The sequence below is a fragment of the Procambarus clarkii genome, chromosome 40 (genome assembly GCF_040958095.1).
Source record: "Procambarus clarkii isolate CNS0578487 chromosome 40, FALCON_Pclarkii_2.0, whole genome shotgun sequence".
NCBI lineage: Eukaryota > Metazoa > Arthropoda > Malacostraca > Decapoda > Cambaridae > Procambarus > Procambarus clarkii.
In genome coordinates this window covers 31,869,561-31,888,039 of record NC_091189.1, presented here as the reverse complement: position 1 = coordinate 31,888,039, position 18,479 = coordinate 31,869,561, and positions in this window count along the sequence as shown.

Below are 18,479 nucleotides of genomic sequence, written 5' to 3'. Positions count from 1 at the left end.
TCTCTCTCCCTCCCTCCCTCTCTCTCTCTCTCTCTCTCTCTCTCTCTCTCTCTCTCTCTCTCTCTCTCTCTCTCTCTCTCTCTCTCTCTCTCTCTCTCTCTCTCTCTCTCTCTCTCCCTCCCTCCCTCTCTCTCTCTCTCTCTCTCTCTCTCTCTCTCTCTCTCTCTCTCTCTCTCTCTCTCTCTCTCTCTCTCTCTCTCTCTCTCCCTCTCTCTCTCTCTCTCTCTCTCTCTCTCTCTCTCTCTCTCTCTCTCTCTCTCTCTCTCTCTCTCTCTCTCCTCTCTCTCTCTCTCTCTCTCTCTCTCTCTCTCTCTCTCTCTCTCTCTCGTCTCTGTCTCTGTCTCTGTCTCTGTCTCTGTCTCTGTCTCTCTCTCTCTCTCTCTCTCTCTCTCTCTCTCTCTCTCTCTGTCTCTGTCTCTCTCTCTCTCTCTCTATGTCTCTCTCTCTCTCTCTCTCTCTCTCTCTCTCTCTCTCTCTCTCTCTCTCTCTCTCTCTCTCTCTCTCTCTCTCTCTCTCTCTCTCTCTCTCTCTCTCCCTCCCTCTCTCTCTCTCTCTCTCTCTCTCTCTCTCTCTCTCTCTCTCTCTCTCTCTCTCTCGTCTCTGTCTCTGTCTCTGTCTCTGTCTCTGTCTCTCTCTCTCTCTCTCTCTCTCTCTCTCTCTCTCTCTCTCTCTCTCTCTCTCTCTCTCTCTCTCTGTCTCTGTCTCTCTGTCTCTGTCTCTATGTCTCTCTCTGTCTCTCTCTATGTCTCTCTCTGTCTCTGTCTCTGTCTCTGTCTGTCTCTCTATGTCTCTCTCTGTCTCTGTCTCTGTCTCTCTCTCTCTCTCTCTCTCTCTCTCTCTCTCTCTCTCTCTCTCTCTCTCTCTCTCTCTCTCTCTCTCTCTCTCTCTCTCTCTCTCTCTCTCTCTCTCTCTCTCTCTCTCTCTCTCTCTCTCTCTATGTCTCTCTCTGTCTCTGTCTCTGTCTCTCTCTCTCTCTCTCTCTCTCTCTCTCTCTCTCTCTCTCTCTCTCTCTCTCTCTCTCTCTCTCTCTCTCTCTCTCTCTCTCTCTCTATGTCTCTCTCTGTCTCTGTCTCTGTCTCTCTCTCTCTCTCTTTTATCCGTGTCTCTGGTTATGGTGTAGTAGCAGTACCTTAAGGCAACATTTAACCCTAAGCTTGTCATGTTGGTATCACCAGTGATCTTGCCACCTGCAGTGATGATGCACAGTGTTATGGTGTGGCTGTCTCTCATGCTGCTACTCTCTCCCATCTGTCCTGCCTTCTCAAGAGAGAGAGAGAGAGAGAGACAGAGAGAGGAGTGAGGAGAGAGAGAGAGAGAGTGAGAGACAGACAGACAAAGAAGACAGACGTTCACACCCAGGGAAGCACCTGAATCAACATCAATAATTCCGCTTCACCAGGTGACCAAGACGTTTGTCTGATGGACCGGCGAAGGCAGGTGTTGGGGGGGGGGAACAAGGGGGAGATCATGGGTTATACCAGTATAATGTTGGGCCTGGGGTTATACCAGTATAATGTTGGGTCTGGGGTTATACCAGTATAGTGTTGGGTCTGGGGTTATACCAGTATAATGTTGGGTCTGGGGTTATACCAGTATAATGTTGGGTCTGGGGTTATACCAGTATAATGTTGGGTCTGGGGTTATACCAGTATAGTGTTGGGTCTGGGGTTATACCAGTATAATGTTGGGTCTGGGGTTATACCAGTATAATGTTGGGTCTGGGGTTATACCAGTATAATGTTGGGTCTGGGGTTATACCAGTATAATGTTGGGCCTGGGGTTATACCAGTATAATGTTGGGTCTGGGGTTATACCAGTATAATGTTGGGTCTGGGGTTATACCAGTATAATGTTGGGCCTGGGGTTATACCAGTATAATGTTGGGTCTGGGGTTATACCAGTATAATGTTGGGCCTGGGGTTATACCAGTATAATGTTGGGCCTGGGGTTATACCAGTATAGTGTTGGGTCTGGGGTTATACCAGTATAATGTTGGGCCTGGGGTTATACCAGTATAATGTTGGGCCTGGGGTTATACCAGTATAATGTTGGGTCTGGGGTTATACCAGTATAATGTTGGGTCTGGGGTTATACCAGTATAATGTTGGGTCTGGGGTTATACCAGTATAGTGTTGGGTCTGGGGTTATACCAGTATAATGTTGGGTCTGGGGTTATACCAGTATAATGTTGGGTCTGGGGTTATACCAGTATAATGTTGGGTCTGGGGTTATACCAGTATAATGTTGGGTTTGGGGTTATACCAGTATAATGTTGGGTCTGGGGTTATACCAGTATAGTGTTGGGTCTGGGGTTATACCAGTATAATGTTGGGCCTGGGGTTATACCAGTATAATGTTGGGCCTGGGGTTATACCAGTATAATGTTGGGTCTGGGGTTATACCAGTATAATGTTGGGCCTGGGGTTATACCAGTATAATGTTGGGCCTGGGGTTATACCAGTATAATGTTGGGCCTGGGGTTATACCAGTATAATGTTGGGTCTGGGGTTATACCAGTATAATGTTGGGCCTGGGGTTATACCAGTATAATGTTGGGACTGGGGTTATACCAGTATAATGTTGGGCCTGGAGTTATACCAGTATAATGTTGGGTCTGGGGTTATACCAGTATAATGTTGGGCCTGGGGTTAAACCAGTATAATGTTGGGCCTGGGGTTATACCAGTATAATGTTGGGTCTGGGGTTATACCAGTATAATGTTGGGCCTGGGGTTATACCAGTATAATGTTGGGTCTGGGGTTATACCAGTATAATGTTGGGCCTGGGGTTATACCAGTATAATGTTGGGTCTGGGGTTATACCAGTATAATGTTGGGCCTGGGGTTATACCAGTATAATGTTGGGCCTGGGGTTATACCAGTATAATGTTGGGGTTATACCAGTATAATGTTGGGCCTGGGGTTATACCAGTATAATGTTGGGCCTGGGGTTATACCAGTATAATGTTGGGCCTGGGGTTATACCAGTATAATGTTTGGCCTGGGGTTATACCAGTATAATGTTGGGTCTTCGGTTATACCAGTATAATGTTGGGTCTGGGGTTATACCAGTATAGTGTTGGGTCTGGGGTTATACCAGTATAATGTTGGGCCTGGGGTTATACCAGTATAATGTTGGGCCTGGGGTTATACCAGTATAATGTTGGGTCTGGGGTTATACCAGTATAATGTTGGGTCTGGGGTTATACCAGTATAATGTTGGGTCTTCGGTTATACCAGTATAGTGTTGGGTCTGGGGTTATACCAGTATAATGTTGGGTCTGGTGTTATACCAGTATAGTGTTGGGTCTGGGGTTATACCAGTATAATATTGGGTCTGGGGTTATACCAGTATAATGTTTGGTCTGGGGTTATACTAGTATAATGTTGGGTCTGGGGTTATACCAGTATAATGTTGGGTCTGGGGTTATACCAGTATTGTAACACCCATGATCTCCCCCCCCCCTTAGAGTTCACACCCAGGGAAGCCTTCTCCAAAAGGTCAGCCCAGATGACCTCCGGTTTATCTTGTTTATTGATTAAAAATTCCTGGGTTAGTCTTAGTCAGCATAGTTTCAAGTATGTAATATTTCATGCAAGGAAATTAGACTCAAGATTCTTATGTGTAAACATCCCTGGATCTCCCCCTTTTGGCCAGGTCAGAGGTCAGTCACATGTAATTAATAACTCCTCTCTTGAAGAGTGTATGGTGAATGTCAAACAAGTTTTTTGAAATATTTCTTGAGTGTTTGTACACTTTTGGTGGGTAGCAACAGCAGATCTCCCCCTCCCCCCTGTGGGGGGTTGTATATAGAGGGCCTGTAGGAACATAGGAGGGCAGAGAGTGCGGTACACCGGGATCGAGAGCGGGGCTGTGAAGAACATCTCAGCCCGGGAGAGACAGATAGCTTAAGGTAATGTGTGTGATCTCTGAGTTTTTGTTCCTAGTCCAAATTTCTTAACTTTTTGCCAGTGTTAGAGTAGCATTTATAAGTGGTGATTGACATAATTTGGTCTCAATAAACTCGTTAAATTTCCCGTCTGTGTCAATTGTTGAATCCTCTTAGCCTTTTGGATATAGTGGCTGACAACCGTTTACATAATTAATGACAGTCATAGAAAGTACTCTCCTAGTCAAGCAATGTTTCTTGCCTCGTTGCTTGATATAGTTCAATGGTCAAAGGCAGATGGTGGCAGCGTATTTAATCCTTGTGTTAGCATTTCCTTATTGGCAGTGTACCTTGGGTTCCGGTGTAACCATCATATGTCAGCTCATAACAGTGTTATCAAGTGCAACCGATGAGGAAGTGTTACTCAGGATAGTTTAGTGTTCCATTATAGTGGTACATTTTAGGGTGGTGTTACAATAGAGTGGTGTTACAGTATAATGTTGGGTCTGGGGTTATACCAGTATAGTGTTGGGTCTGGGGTTATACCAGTATAATGTTGGGTCTGGGGTTATACCAGTATAATGTTGGGTCTGGGATTATACCAGTATAATGTTGGGTCTTCGGTTATACCAGTATAATGTTGGGTCTGGGGTTATACCAGTATAGTGTTGGGTCTGGGGTTATACCAGTATAATGTTGGGTCTGGGGTTATACCAGTATAATGTTGGGCCTGGGGTTATACCAGTATAATGTTGGGTCTGGGGTTATACCAGTATAATGTTGGGTCTGGGGTTATACCAGTATAATGTGGGGTCTTCGGTTATACCAGTATAATGTTGGGTCTGGGGTTATACCAGTAAAATGTTGGGTCTGGTGTTATACCAGTATAGTGTTGGGTCTGGGGTTATACCAGTATAATGTTGGGTCTGGGGTTATACCAGTATAATGTTGGGTCTGGGGTTATACCAGTATAATGTTGGGTCTGGGGTTATACCAGTATAATGTTGGGTCTGGGGTTATACCAGTATAATGTTGGGTCTGGGGTTATACCAGTATAATGTTGGGTCTGGGGTTATACCAGTATAGTGTTGGGTCTGGGGTTATACCAGTATAATGTTGGGTCTGGGGTTATACCAGTATAATGTTGGGTCTTCGGTTATACCAGTATAATGTTGGGTCTGGGGTTATACCAGTATAATGTTGGGTCTGGGGTTATACCAGTATAGTGTTGGGTCTGGGGTTATACCAGTATAGTGTTGGGCCTGGGGTTATACCAGTATAATGTTGGGCCTGGGGTTATACCAGTATAATGTTGGGTCTGGGGTTATACCAGTATAATGTTGGGCCTGGGGTTATACCAGTATAATGTTGGGCCTGGGGTTATACCAGTATAATGTTGGGCCTGGGGTTATACCAGTATAATGTTGGGTCTGGGGTTATACCAGTATAATGTTGGGCCTGGGGTTATACCAGTATAATGTTGGGCCTGGGGTTATACCAGTATAATGTTGGGCCTGGAGTTATACCAGTATAATGTTGGGTCTGGGGTTATACCAGTATAATGTTGGGCCTGGGGTTATACCAGTATAATGTTGGGCCTGGGGTTATACCAGTATAATGTTGGGTCTGGGGTTATACCAGTATAATGTTGGGCCTGGGGTTATACCAGTATAATGTTGGGTCTGGGGTTATACCAGTATAATGTTGGGCCTGGGGTTATACCAGTATAATGTTGGGTCTGGGGTTATACCAGTATAATGTTGGGCCTGGGGTTATACCAGTATAATGTTGGGCCTGGGGTTATACCAGTATAATGTTGGGGTTATACCAGTATAATGTTGAGCCTGGGGTTATACCAGTATAATGTTGGGCCTGGGGTTATACCAGTATAATGTTGGGCCTGGGGTTATACCAGTATAATGTTAGGCCTGGGGTTATACCAGTATAATGTTGGGTCTTCGGTTATACCAGTATAATGTTGGGTCTGGGGTTATACCAGTATAGTCTTGGGTCTGGGGTTATACCAGTATAATGTTGGGTCTGGGGTTATACCAGTATAATGTTAGGCCTGGGGTTATACCAGTATAATGTTGGGTCTGGGGTTATACCAGTATAATGTTGGGTCTGGGGTTATACCAGTATAATGTTGGGTCTTCGGTTATACCAGTATAATGTTGGGTCTGGGGTTATACCAGTATAATGTTGGGTCTGGTGTTATACCAGTATAGTGTTGGGTCTGGGGTTATACCAGTATAATGTTGGGTCTGGGGTTATACCAGTATAATGTTGGGTCTGGGGTTATACCAGTATAATGTTGGGTCTGGGGTTATACCAGTATAATGTTGGGTCTGGGGTTATACCAGTATAGTGTTGGGTCTGGGGTTATACCAGTATAATGTTGGGTCTGGGGTTATACCAGTATAATGTTGGGTCTGGGGTTATACCAGTATAATGTTGGGTCTGGGGTTATACCAGTATAATGTTGGGTCTTCGGTTATACCAGTATAATGTTGGGTCTGGGGTTATACCAGTATAGTGTTGGGTCTGGGGTTATACCATTATAATGTTGGGTCTGGGGTTATACCAGTATAATGTTGGGCCTGGGGTTATACCAGTATAATGTTGGGTCTGGGGTTATACCAGTATAATGTTGAGTCTGGGGTTATACCAGTATAATGTGGGGTCTTCGGTTATACCAGTATAATGTTGGGTCTGGGGTTATACCAGTAAAATATTGGGTCTGGTGTTATACCAGTACAGTGTTGGGTCTGGGGTTATACCAGTATAATGTTGGGTCTGGGGTTATACCAGTATAATGTTGGGTCTGGGGTTATACCAGTATAATGTTGGGTCTGGGGTTATACCAGTATAATGTTGGGTCTGGGGTTATACCAGTATAATGTTGGGTCTGGGGTTATACCAGTATAGTGTTGGGTCTGGGGTTATACCAGTATAATGTTGGGTCTGGGGTTATACCAGTATAATGTTGGGTCTGGGGTTATACCAGTATAATGTTGGGTCTGGGGTTATACCAGTATAATGTTGGGTCTGGGGTTATACCAGTATAATGTTGGGCCTGGGGTTATACCAGTATAATGTTGGGCCTGGGGTTATACCAGTATAATGTTGGGCCTGGGGTTATACCAGTATAATGTTGGGTCTGGGGTTATACCAGTATAATGTAGGGCCTGGGGTTATACCAGTATAATGTTGGGCCTGGGGTTATACCAGTATAATGTTGGGCCTGGGGTTTTACCACTATAATGTTGGGCCTGGGATTATACCAGTATAATGTTGGGCCTGGGGTTATACCAGTATAATGTTGGGCCTGGGGTTATACCAGTATATTGTTGGGTCTGGGGTTATACCACTATAATGTTGGGTCTGGGGTTATACCAGTATAATGTTGGGCCTGGGGTTATACCAGTATAATGTTGGGCCTGGGGTTATACCAGTATAATGTTGGGTCTGGGGTTATACCAGTATAATGTTGGGCCTGGGGTTATACCAGTATAATGTTGGGCCTGGGGTTATACCAGTATAATGTTGGGCCTGGGGTTATACCACTATAATGTTGGGCCTGGGATTATACCAGTATAATGTTGGGCCTGGGGTTATACCAGTATAATGTTGGGCCTGGGGTTATACCAGTATATTGTTGGGTCTGGGGTTATACCACTATAATGTTGGGTCTGGGGTTATACCAGTATAATGTTGGGTCTGGGGTTATACCAGTATAATGTTGGGCCTGGGGTTATACCAGTATAATGTTGGGTCTGGGGTTATACCAGTATAATGTTGGGCCTGGGGTTATACCAGTATATTGTTGGGTCTGGGGTTATACCACTATAATGTTGGGTCTGGGGTTATACAAATATAATGTTGGGCTTCAAGCTTGGAGCCTGTGGAGCCCGGTGGTATAATACTACAGTCACCATTTGAGCGCTTCGATCATGTCACAATACATCTTCGTTTACTTTCAGTGTTGGTGGTTAAGGATTGAGACTCCTCGTGTAACCGAGCCTTACTAACCAGTCTATTTTCCTCTATTATGTGTGTGTGTGTGTGTGTGTGGGTGTGTGTGTGTGTGTGTGTGTGTGTGTGTGTGTGTGTGTGTGTATGTGTGTGTGTGTGTGTGTGTGTGTGTGTGTGTGTGTGTGTGTGTGTGTGTGTGTGTGAGTGTGTGTGTGTGTACTCACCTAGTTGTACTCACCTTGTTGTGTTTGCGGGGGTTGAGCTTTGGCTCTTTGGTCCCGCCTCTCAACTGTCAATTAACTGATGTACAGGTTCCTGAGCCTATTGGGCTCTATCATATCTACACTTGAAACTGTGTATGGAGTCAGCCTCCACCACATTACTTCCTAATGCATTCCATTTGTCAACCACTCTGACACTAAAAAAGTTCTTTCTAATATCTCTGTGGTTCATTTGGGCACTCACTTTCCACCTGTATCCCCTTGTGCGTGTTCCCCTTGTGTTAAATAGACTGTCTTTATCTACCCTATCAATTCCCTTCAGAATCTTGAATGTGGTGATCATGTCCCCCCTAACTCTTCTGTCTTCCAGCGAAGTGAGGTTTAATTCCCGTAGTCTCTCCTCGTAGCTCATACCTCTCAGCTCGGGTACTAGTCTGGTGGCAAACCTTTGAACCATTTCCATTGATTGTTTTGATTGTTGCCGCCGAAGGCGGCTAGTTTATTGTGCACCCCATACTCATCCTGTGAGCGGTAGCGCAAAAAGCATTACAGAGGGCACAAAAGGTCTTTATCAGACCTCATCTTAGATTATTACATAAACAATTTCATCTATCCTTCACACCTTATAGATTCAATGTCAGCTAGTTACAGAGAAAGTGCTATTACAAGAGCTACATATTTACAGTAAGTCATCATACATTAATGGTAGGTCTTATCGCTAATACATAATAGTTTGACCAATGGGGATATTACAGAGTCATAGGGGAGCTTCTGTTTATTATTAGTCCTCACAATACACTACTTGTTTCTGAATCTCGTATGTCGTTCATCTACTGGAAGCAAAATATGGGTACAGTGCAAGGATTTCAGGTAATTTATCCATGGTAATAAGATAGGTTACCATATCATACAGAGTGAGCTTAGATTTATCTCTAAAGGGCTCAATTTTACAACAATCCAAGATATAGTGTTCGAGTGTGTGTCCCTGCCTATGTCCACACACTTTACACTTTACTTCATCTATATCCCTATACAAGCCGAACTGCCAGAGATACCTGTAGCCAAGTCTTATACGAGCTGTGACAACATCTGTTAGTCTACTGACTTTGTTACTTGCCCCATACACATGTTTTACTTCACACATTTCATTGTGATGAACACTGAACCTGCTAGTTCCAGTTTGCACTGTTCTACTTTCTTCAAATCCATCCAGGAGTTCTCGTCTATGACACTTTTAAGGGACCTATTTGATAACTCAAGATTCCATTCAATACTGTCTCTATTTACTGCAGCCTTAGCAAGGGCGTCAACTTTGTCATGTTCCTGCATGCCAATGTGAGAAGGAATCCACAACATTTTTATATTTACCCTCTTGCTAAGTATTCTTACATATCTACGTCTAGCTTCCAAGACAAGCACGTTATTACTTGATTGCAAACTGTTTATTGCTCGTAGTGAGGAAAGGGAGTCAGAAATAATTAAGCTGTCTACTTCAGTGTTGTCAATAATTTCGAATGCTACCAGTGTTGCTACCAACTCGGCTTGCATTGTGGACGCCCAGTTACTAATTCGGATATTTCTTTGAATTGTGCTGCCATCGGGCTGATGAGCAATAACAGCACTTCCTGCCCTCCCTGTAGCTGTATTGAGTGATCCGTCAGTGCATATGGTCTGTGCTATGTTGTTTTCAGCTTGTATATTGTGAATGTGTTCTATGGTGCTTAATTTAGCAGCAAGCTGAGCATGAGGGTTGTTAGTGATTAGTTTCTTGGTGGGGTATGCAGGGGTCAGGATGTCAAAAGGTACTATCTGCCAGGGTGGAAGGAAGTGCTGTACTCTTTCATCTGTATATACATCGTGCAGTCCCATCATTTTAATATGAGTGGCTGTTCTTTGAATCCATTTAGACTCGTTAGTTCCATTTCGTATGTGTTCTAACAGTGCAACTGACACAATGTTGTTTTTGTTATCACGCAGCAGCTTTAGTCCCATCATAAGATTAATTTCAAATATTCTATCTCTAATGCTAAGTATATTTAATTCTTTCCGCATGTTGAGAACTTTGGTAGTTATAGGACAGCCAAGTATAATTCTGAGTGCTTCATTTTGCATTTTTTCCAGGTTGTCAATACTTTTGCCATCTTGCAGGACCAAAGCTGGTGCATGATAGTCTATCAGAGACCTTGGCCTGACATATGTGGTATACAAAGTTCTGAATGATTCTTTACACAAGTTTCTGATTGCCGTTCGTATGTTGGCCAGCCTGGCATATGCCGCTGATGTTATCCGCTTGATATGTGCTGCAGGAGACAGGTCTGGTGTGATATCAACCCCCAGGTCTTTTTCCTTCTCTGACTCCTGAAGAATTTTCTCTCCCAGATGATACCTTGTATCTGGCCTCCTGCTCCCTTCACCTATCTTCATTACATTACATTTGGTTGGGTTAAACTCTAACAACCATTTGTTCGACCATTCCTTCAGCTTGTCTAGGTCTTCCTGAAGCCTCAAACAGTCCTCTGTGTGTGTGTGTGTGTGTGTGTGTGTGTGTGTGTGTGTGTGTGTGTGTGTGTGTGTGTGTGTGTGTGTGTGTGTGTGCGCGCGTGTGTATACTCACCTAGTTGTATTCTCCTAATTGTACTTGCGGGTGTTGAGCTCTAGCTCTTTGGTCCCGCCTCTCAACTGTCAACTGTTGTACAGATTCCTCAGCCTACTGGGCTCTGTCATATCTACATTTTAAATTGTGTACGGAGCCTCCACCACATCACTTCCTAATGCATTCCACCTATTAACTACTCTGACACTGAAAACGTTCTTTCTAACGCCCCTGTGGCTCATGTGGGTACTGTGTGTGTGTGTGTGTGTGTGTGTGTGTGTGTGTGTGTGTGTGTGTGTGTGTGTGTGTGTGTGTGTGTGTGTGTGTGTGTGTGTGTGTGTGTGTACGTGTGTCTGTACTTACCTATTTGTTCTTATAGGATCGAGCATTGACTCTTGGATCCCACCTTTCTAGCCATCGGTTGTTTACAGCCATGATTCATGTCCCATTTCCGTATCATATCAAGTTTTAAAATTATGAATAGTATTTGCTTCCACAACCTGCTCCTTAAGTGCATTCCATTTTCCCACTACTCTCACGCTAAAAGAAAACTTCCTAACATCTCTGTGACTCATTTGAGTTTCCAGCTTCCACCCATGTCCCCTCGTTCTGTTATTATTACGTGTGAACTTTTCGTCTATTTCCACTTTGTCAATTCCTCTGAGTATTTTATACGTTCCTATCATATCCCCCCTCTCCCTTCTTTTCTCTAGTGTCGTAAGATTCAGTTCCTTCAGGCGCTCTGCATATCACATCCCTCATAACTCTGGGACAAGTCTCGTTGCAAACATCTGAATCTTTTCCAGTTTCCTTATGTGTTTCTTCAAGTGGGGACTCCATGATGGCGCGGCATACTCTAAGACTGGTCTCATGTATTCAGTGTAAAGCGCCCTAAAAGCCTCCTCACTTAGGTTTCTGAATGATGTTCTAACTTTTGCCAGTGTAGAGTACGCTGCTGTCGTTATCCTATTTATATGTGCCTCAGGAGTTAGATTAGGTGTTACGTCCACTCCCAGGTCTCTTTCGCGCGTCGTCACAGGTAGGCTGTTCCCCTTCATTGTGTACTGTCCCTTTGGTCTCCTATCACCTGATCCTATTTCCATAACTTTACATTTACTCGTGTTGAACTCCAGTAGCCATTTCTCTGACCATCTCTGCAACTTGTCCAGGTCCTCTTGGAGGATCCTACAATCCTCATCTGTCACAACTCTTCTCATTAATTTTGCATCATCCGCGAACATTGACATGTAGGATTCCTCTCATATCATTTACATATGAGAGGAATCCTACATGTAAATAAGCATATCATTTACGTAAATTAGAAATAGAATTGGTCCCAGCCCGATCCTTGAGGTACTCCACTTGTTACTGTTCGCCAGTCCGACTTCTCGCCCCTTACCATTACCCTCTGGCTCCTTCCTGTTAGGTAGTTCTTCACCCATACTAGGGCCTTGCCGCTTACTCCTGCCTGCCTCTCAAGTTTGTATAGCAGTCTCATGTGCTGTACTGTATCAAAGGCCTTTTGGCAGTCAAGAAATATGCAGTCTGCCCAGCCTTCTCTGTCCTGCCTTACCCTTGTTACTTACCCTCATAGAATTCTAAAAGGTTTGTTAGGCATGATTTCCGTCCAGAACCCATGTTGGTGTTTGTTTACAAACCCAATGCTCTCCAGGTGCTCAACAAGTCTTAGCCTAATTATTCTTTCAAGTATTTTACAGGGGATGCTTGTCAGTGATACGGGTCTGTAGTTGAGTGCCTCCTCCCTATCACCTTTCTTGAAAATCGGTACATTTGCCTTCTTTCAACAACTGGGCAAATCTCCCGACATAAGTTAATTATTACAGATCATTGCCAGAGGCACCCTGAGAGCCTGCGCTGCCTCTTTTTGTATCCACGGTGATACTTTGTCTGGTCCAACCGCTTTAGTTGCATCCAGTGTTGTCAACTGTTTCATTACCTCCTCTGCTGTCATCTCTATATCTGATACTCTTTCATCTAGGGTAATCTCTTCTAACAATGTGAGCTGCTCAGGCTCGGTTGTGAACACTCCATGGAAACTTGCATTCAGTACCTCGCATATTTCCTTGTCGCTTTCAGTATATGCCCCCTCTGTCTTCCTTAGTCTTATCACTTGGTCGTTTACCGACATCTTCCTTCTTATATGGCTATGTAGTAATTTAGGTTGCTTTTTCGCTTTGATTGCAATATCATTCTCATAATTTCTTTCCGACACTCGTCTTATGTTAATGTAATCATTCCTAGCTCTGTTACATCTAATCCTGTTGTCCTCTGTCCTTTGTCTTATGTACTTCCTCCACTCCCTCCTGCTTCTCACCTTTGCTTCCTGACACTGTCTATTAAACCATGGGTTATTATATTCCCTCCTGCTTTTTTCCTCTACTGTTGGAATAAATCTCTCTTCAGCCTCCTGGCATTTCAATATGTCTTGGTTCATCATACCTTGCACTGTTTTTTCCCTAATTTCTTCCTCCTACTGCACTTCTCCCAGGTAGTCCCTTATCCTTATGAAAACCCCTTTCCTGTAGTCAACTCTCCTTTCCCAGAACTCTTTTCCTTTGGTGACAATTTTGAGTTCCATCATGAAGTTAAAGACTAGGACACAATGGTCACTGGCCCCTAGAGGTATTTTATGTTCCAAATTCTCATTGTTTTCCACATTCTGGGTAAAAATCAGGTCTAATAGGCTCAGCGTATCCCCTCCTCTTTCCCATGTGTCTTCCTTCACATGTTGTGTTAGGAAATTCCTGTCTATAACGTCTACTAACTTCGCTCCCCACGTTTCCTCCCGCCATGATGATTCCTTGTTCCCAATTTACCTCTTCATAATTTAGATCCCCCCCCCCCATGACCAGTATTCTGACCAGAACTCATTCTGTGAGCTAATGAAGGCATGTATAGATGAACTGTCTTCTGCAGTTCATCTATACATGCCTTGTTGTTGTCATCATACTCCTGCCTGGGTCTTCTACTGTTTGGTGGATGACTGTAGATTATCAAGATCCCAATCTTCTTCCCATCCGCTATCAGAGTTCCACTATGGAGCTCGTGCACTCATTGGTACCCGGATTTTCCAGGTCGTCAAACTTCCATTTCCACTTTATTAGGAGTGCCACTCCTCCTCCCTGTCTCTATGTTCTTTCTTTTCTTATCACCTGGTACCCCTCAGGAAAGATTGCATCCGTGATTGATCACTATGTCTGGGTCTGCCTCACTAACTCTTTCTTTTATCTCTTCCGCTTTATTGGATACTCCATCAGCATTGGTTTACCAAACCTTGAGACTCTTCTTGGAAACTACACACATGTGTGTATTCACCTAGGTGTGTTTGTGGGGGTTAAGCTTTTCTCTTTCGACCCGCCTCTCAACTGTCAATCAGCTGTTTACTAACTATTTTTTTTTGTCCTCCACACCACACCACACACACCCAGGAAGCAGCCCGTGACTGTTGACTAACTCCCAGGTACTTATTTACTGCTAGGTAACAGGGGCATTCAGGGTGAAAGAAACTTTGCCCATTTGTTTCTGCCTGGTGCGGGAATCGAACCCGCGCCACAAAATTACGAGTCCTGTGTGCTATCCACCAGGCTACCAGGCCCCTGTATGTGTACTCATCTAGTTGTACTCACCTAGTTGCGCTTGCAGGGGTTGCGCTCTGGCTCTTTGGTCCCGCCTTTCAACCGTCAATCAACTAATGTACAGATTCCTGAGCCTACTGGGCTCTATCATATCTACATTTGAAACTGTGTATGGAGTCAGCCTCCACCACTTCACTGCCTAACGCATTCCACCTGTTAACTACTCTGACACTGAAGAAGTTCTTTCTAACGTCCCTGTGGCTCATGTGGGTACTCGGTCTCCACCTGTGTCCCCTTGTTCGCGTCCCACCAGTGTTGAATAGTTTATCCTTGTCTACCCTGTCAATTCCCCTGAGGATTTTGTAGGTAGTAATCATGTCTCCCCTTACTCTTCTGTCTTCCAGTGTCGTAAGGTGCATTTCCCGCAGCCTTTCCTCGTAACTTATGCCTCTTAGTTCTGGGACTAGTCTAGTGGCATACCTCTGAACTTTTTCCAGCTTCGTCTTGTGCTTGACAAGGTACGGGCTCCATGCTGGGGCCGCATACTCCAGGATTGGTCTTACATATGTGGTATACAAGATTCTGAATAATTCCTTACACAGGTTCCTGAACGCTGTTCTGATGTTAGCCAGCCTCGCATACGCCGCAGATGATATTCTATTTATGTGGGCTTCAGGAGACAAGTTTGGCGTGATATCAACTCCTAGATCTTCTCTCTAACCGTTTCATTAAGTACTTCAGCTCCTATTCTGTATCCCGTGTCTGGCCTCCTGATTCCACCGCCTAATTTCATTACTTTGCATTTACTCGGGTTGAACTTTAGCAGCCATTTGTTGGACCATTCATTCAGTCTGTCTAGGGCATCTCGTAGCCTCCTACTATCCTCCTCTGTTTCAATCCTCATAATTTTTGCATCGTCAGCAAACATTGAGAGAAACGAGCCTATACCCTCTGGGAGATCATTTACATACATCAGAAACAGTATAGGTCCAAGGACCTATACTATGTGTGTATAGGTGTATATGGGCATATAGGTCCAAGGACCTATATACCTATGTGTGATGTGTGTGTGTGTGTGTGTGTGTGTGTGTGTGTGTGTGTGTGTGTGTGTGTGTGTGTGTGTGTAATCAGAAATTGCAGGAATAGACAAAAGAGAATGTGAAAGAAGGAAAGAAAACTAGAAGAAAGAAAGAAGGGAAGCCAAGACGCTTGACGGCCAGAAGCAGAAAGAAAGAAGTGAGTGAGGACCAGTACCCAGCCACGCCCCGTGTCTCCCCCAGTACCCAGCCACGCCTCGTGTCTCCCCCAGTACCCAGCCACGCCCCGTGTCTCCCCCAGTACCCAGCCACGCCTCGTGTCTCCCCCAGTACCCAGCCACGCCCCGTGTCTCCCCCAGTACCCAGCCACGCCCCGTGTCTCCCCCAGTACCCAGCCACGCCCCGTGTCTCCCCCAGTACCCAGCCACGCCTCGTGTCTCCCCCAGTACCCAGCCACGCCCCGTGTCTCCCCCATTACACAGCCACGCCCCGTGTCTCCCCCAGTACCCAGCCACGCCCCGTGTCTCCCCCATTACACAGCCACGCCCCGTGTCTCCCCCAGTACCCAGCCACGCCCCGTGTCTCCCCCATTACCCAGCCACGCCCCGTGTCTCCCCCAGTACCCAGCCACGCCCCGTGTCTCCCCCAGTACCCAGCCACGCCCCGTGTCTCCCCCAGTACCCAGCCACGCCTCGTGTCTCCCCCAGTACCCAGCCACGCCTCGTGTCTCCCCCATTACCCAGCCACGCCCCGTGTCTCCCCCAGTACCCAGCCACGCCCCGTGTCTCCCCCATTACCCAGCCACGCCCCGTGTCTCCCCCAGTACCCAGCCACGCCCCGTGTCTCCCCCAGTACCCAGCCACGCCTCGTGTCTCCCCCAGTACCCAGCCACGCCCCGTGTCTCCCCCAGTACCCAGCCACGCCCCGTGTCTCCCCCAGTACCCAGCCACGCCCCGTGTCTCCCCCATTACCCAGGCCACGCCCCGTGTCTCCCCCAGTACCCAGCCACGCCTCGTGTCTCCCCCAGTACCCAGCCACGCCCCGTGTCTCCCCCAGTACCCAGCCACGCCCCGTGTCTCCCCCAGTACCATCATTAGCGGCCACAATAACCCCATACATCATCCTGCTCTCCTAACAGTACAATACAGTCAAGACAAGCACCTCGAGCACACAACAGTCACTATGTACCTTTAAAGTAATCACTCACAGGCATATACATATATAAATATACATATACCGATAGGTGTATATGTATTCCACTTTTTGCTGGCATACCCACTAGAAGCCTGGTGTGTATGCCGTTCTCCTGGACGGTATAACAGACAAAACTAAACTGTCTGGCAGGTCGATATAAGCTGCTGCTGTTGTTTACAATTCGCTATTTGGAACAAAAAGTTCCAAGTAGCACGAGCTATGGTGAGCCCGTAGTCGTCTTCCCTGGCACAGGAGCACGGTTGTAAGGAGAGGGTATATAATCTTCGGCGGCTGGATCACCCCCTTGAATACCTGGAATGCTAGCTGCAAGCACTAACAGTCTAATGAACAAATCCACAAGAGCCGTGACGAGGATCCTAACCTACGTCTGAGAGCATCCCAGACGCTGCCAGAGATGCGTCCAGCCAGCTGTTGAAGGATAACCTGTCCTCTTAAAATGAACGTCGCGTTTGGCCGTTTGCCCGTATATCCGAATATGGACGTAATTTGAAAAGGAAAAAAATAAATGAATATAAATTTGGGATTTATTTTTCAACAACAGTAAGTTAAGTGTCCTCTGATAGGTTAGGTGGGCAGGAAATTCTCATAAAGTTTCAAAACGGTATGAAAAATGTTAATGGAAAGTTGTCTCTTCTAAGCTTGCCGAGTAAGCCGGACGACTCAAACAGAAAACGGAACAGTACGTCACTTTTGTGAGTCGATTTCATTTCAAATTACGTCCAAATTTGGCCATAGTGCGCATACCAGCGAAAAGTGACGTTATTTTTAAGAGGACGGGTTGCTCTGGGAGGACACGGTTCGTCAAGGTGGCCACTATCTCAGTGGTGGCCACTATCTCAGTGGGGGCCACTATCTCAGTGGTGGCCACTATCTCAGTGGGGGCCACTATCTCAGTGGGGGCCACTATCTCAGTGGTGGCCACTATCTCAGTGGGGGCCACTATCTCAGTGGGGGCCACTATCTCAGTGGTGGCCACTATCTCAGTGGGGGCCACTATCTCAGTGGTGGCCACTATCTCAGTGGCGGCCACTATCTCAGTGGCGGCCACTATCTCAGTGGTGGCCACTATCTCAGTGGGGGCCACTTTCTCAGTGGTGGCCACTATCTCAGTGGCGGCCACTATCTCAGTGGGGGCCACTATCTCAGTGGGGGCCACTATCTCAGTGGCGGCCACTATCTCAGTGGTGGGCCACTATCTCAGTGGCGGCCACTATCTCAGTGGCGGCCACTATCTCAGTGGGGGCCACTATCTCAGTGGGGGCCACTATCTCAGTGGTGGGCCACTATCTCAGTGGTGGCTACTATCTCAGTGGTGGCCACTATCTCAGTGGTGGGCCACTATCTCAGTGGCGGCCACTATCTCAGTGGCGGCCACTATCTCAGTGGGGGCCACTATCTCAGTGGGGGCCACTATCTCAGTGGTGGGCCACTATCTCAGTGGTGGCTACTATCTCAGTGGTGGCCACTATCTCAGTGGTGGCCACTATCTCAGTGGGGGCCACTATCTCAGTGGGGGCTACTATCTCAGTGGGGGCTACTATCTCAGTGGTGGCCACTATCTCAGTGGTGGCCACTATCTCAGTGGTGGCCACTGTCTCAGTGGTGGCCACTGTCTCAGTGGTGTCCACTATCTCAGTGGTGGGCCACTATCTCAGTGGCGGCCACTATCTCAGTGGCGGCCACTATCTCAGTGGGGGCCACTATCTCAGTGGGGGCCACTATCTCAGTGGTGGGCCACTATCTCAGTGGTGGCTACTATCTCAGTGGGGGCCACTATCTCAGTGGGGGCCACTATCTCAGTGGTGGCCACTATCTCAGTGGTGGCCACTATCTCAGTGGGGGCCACTATCTCAGTGGGGGCTACTATCTCAGTGGTGGCCACTATCTCAGTGGTGGCCACTATCTCAGTGGTGGCCACTGTCTCAGTGGTGGCCACTGTCTCAGTGGTGTCCA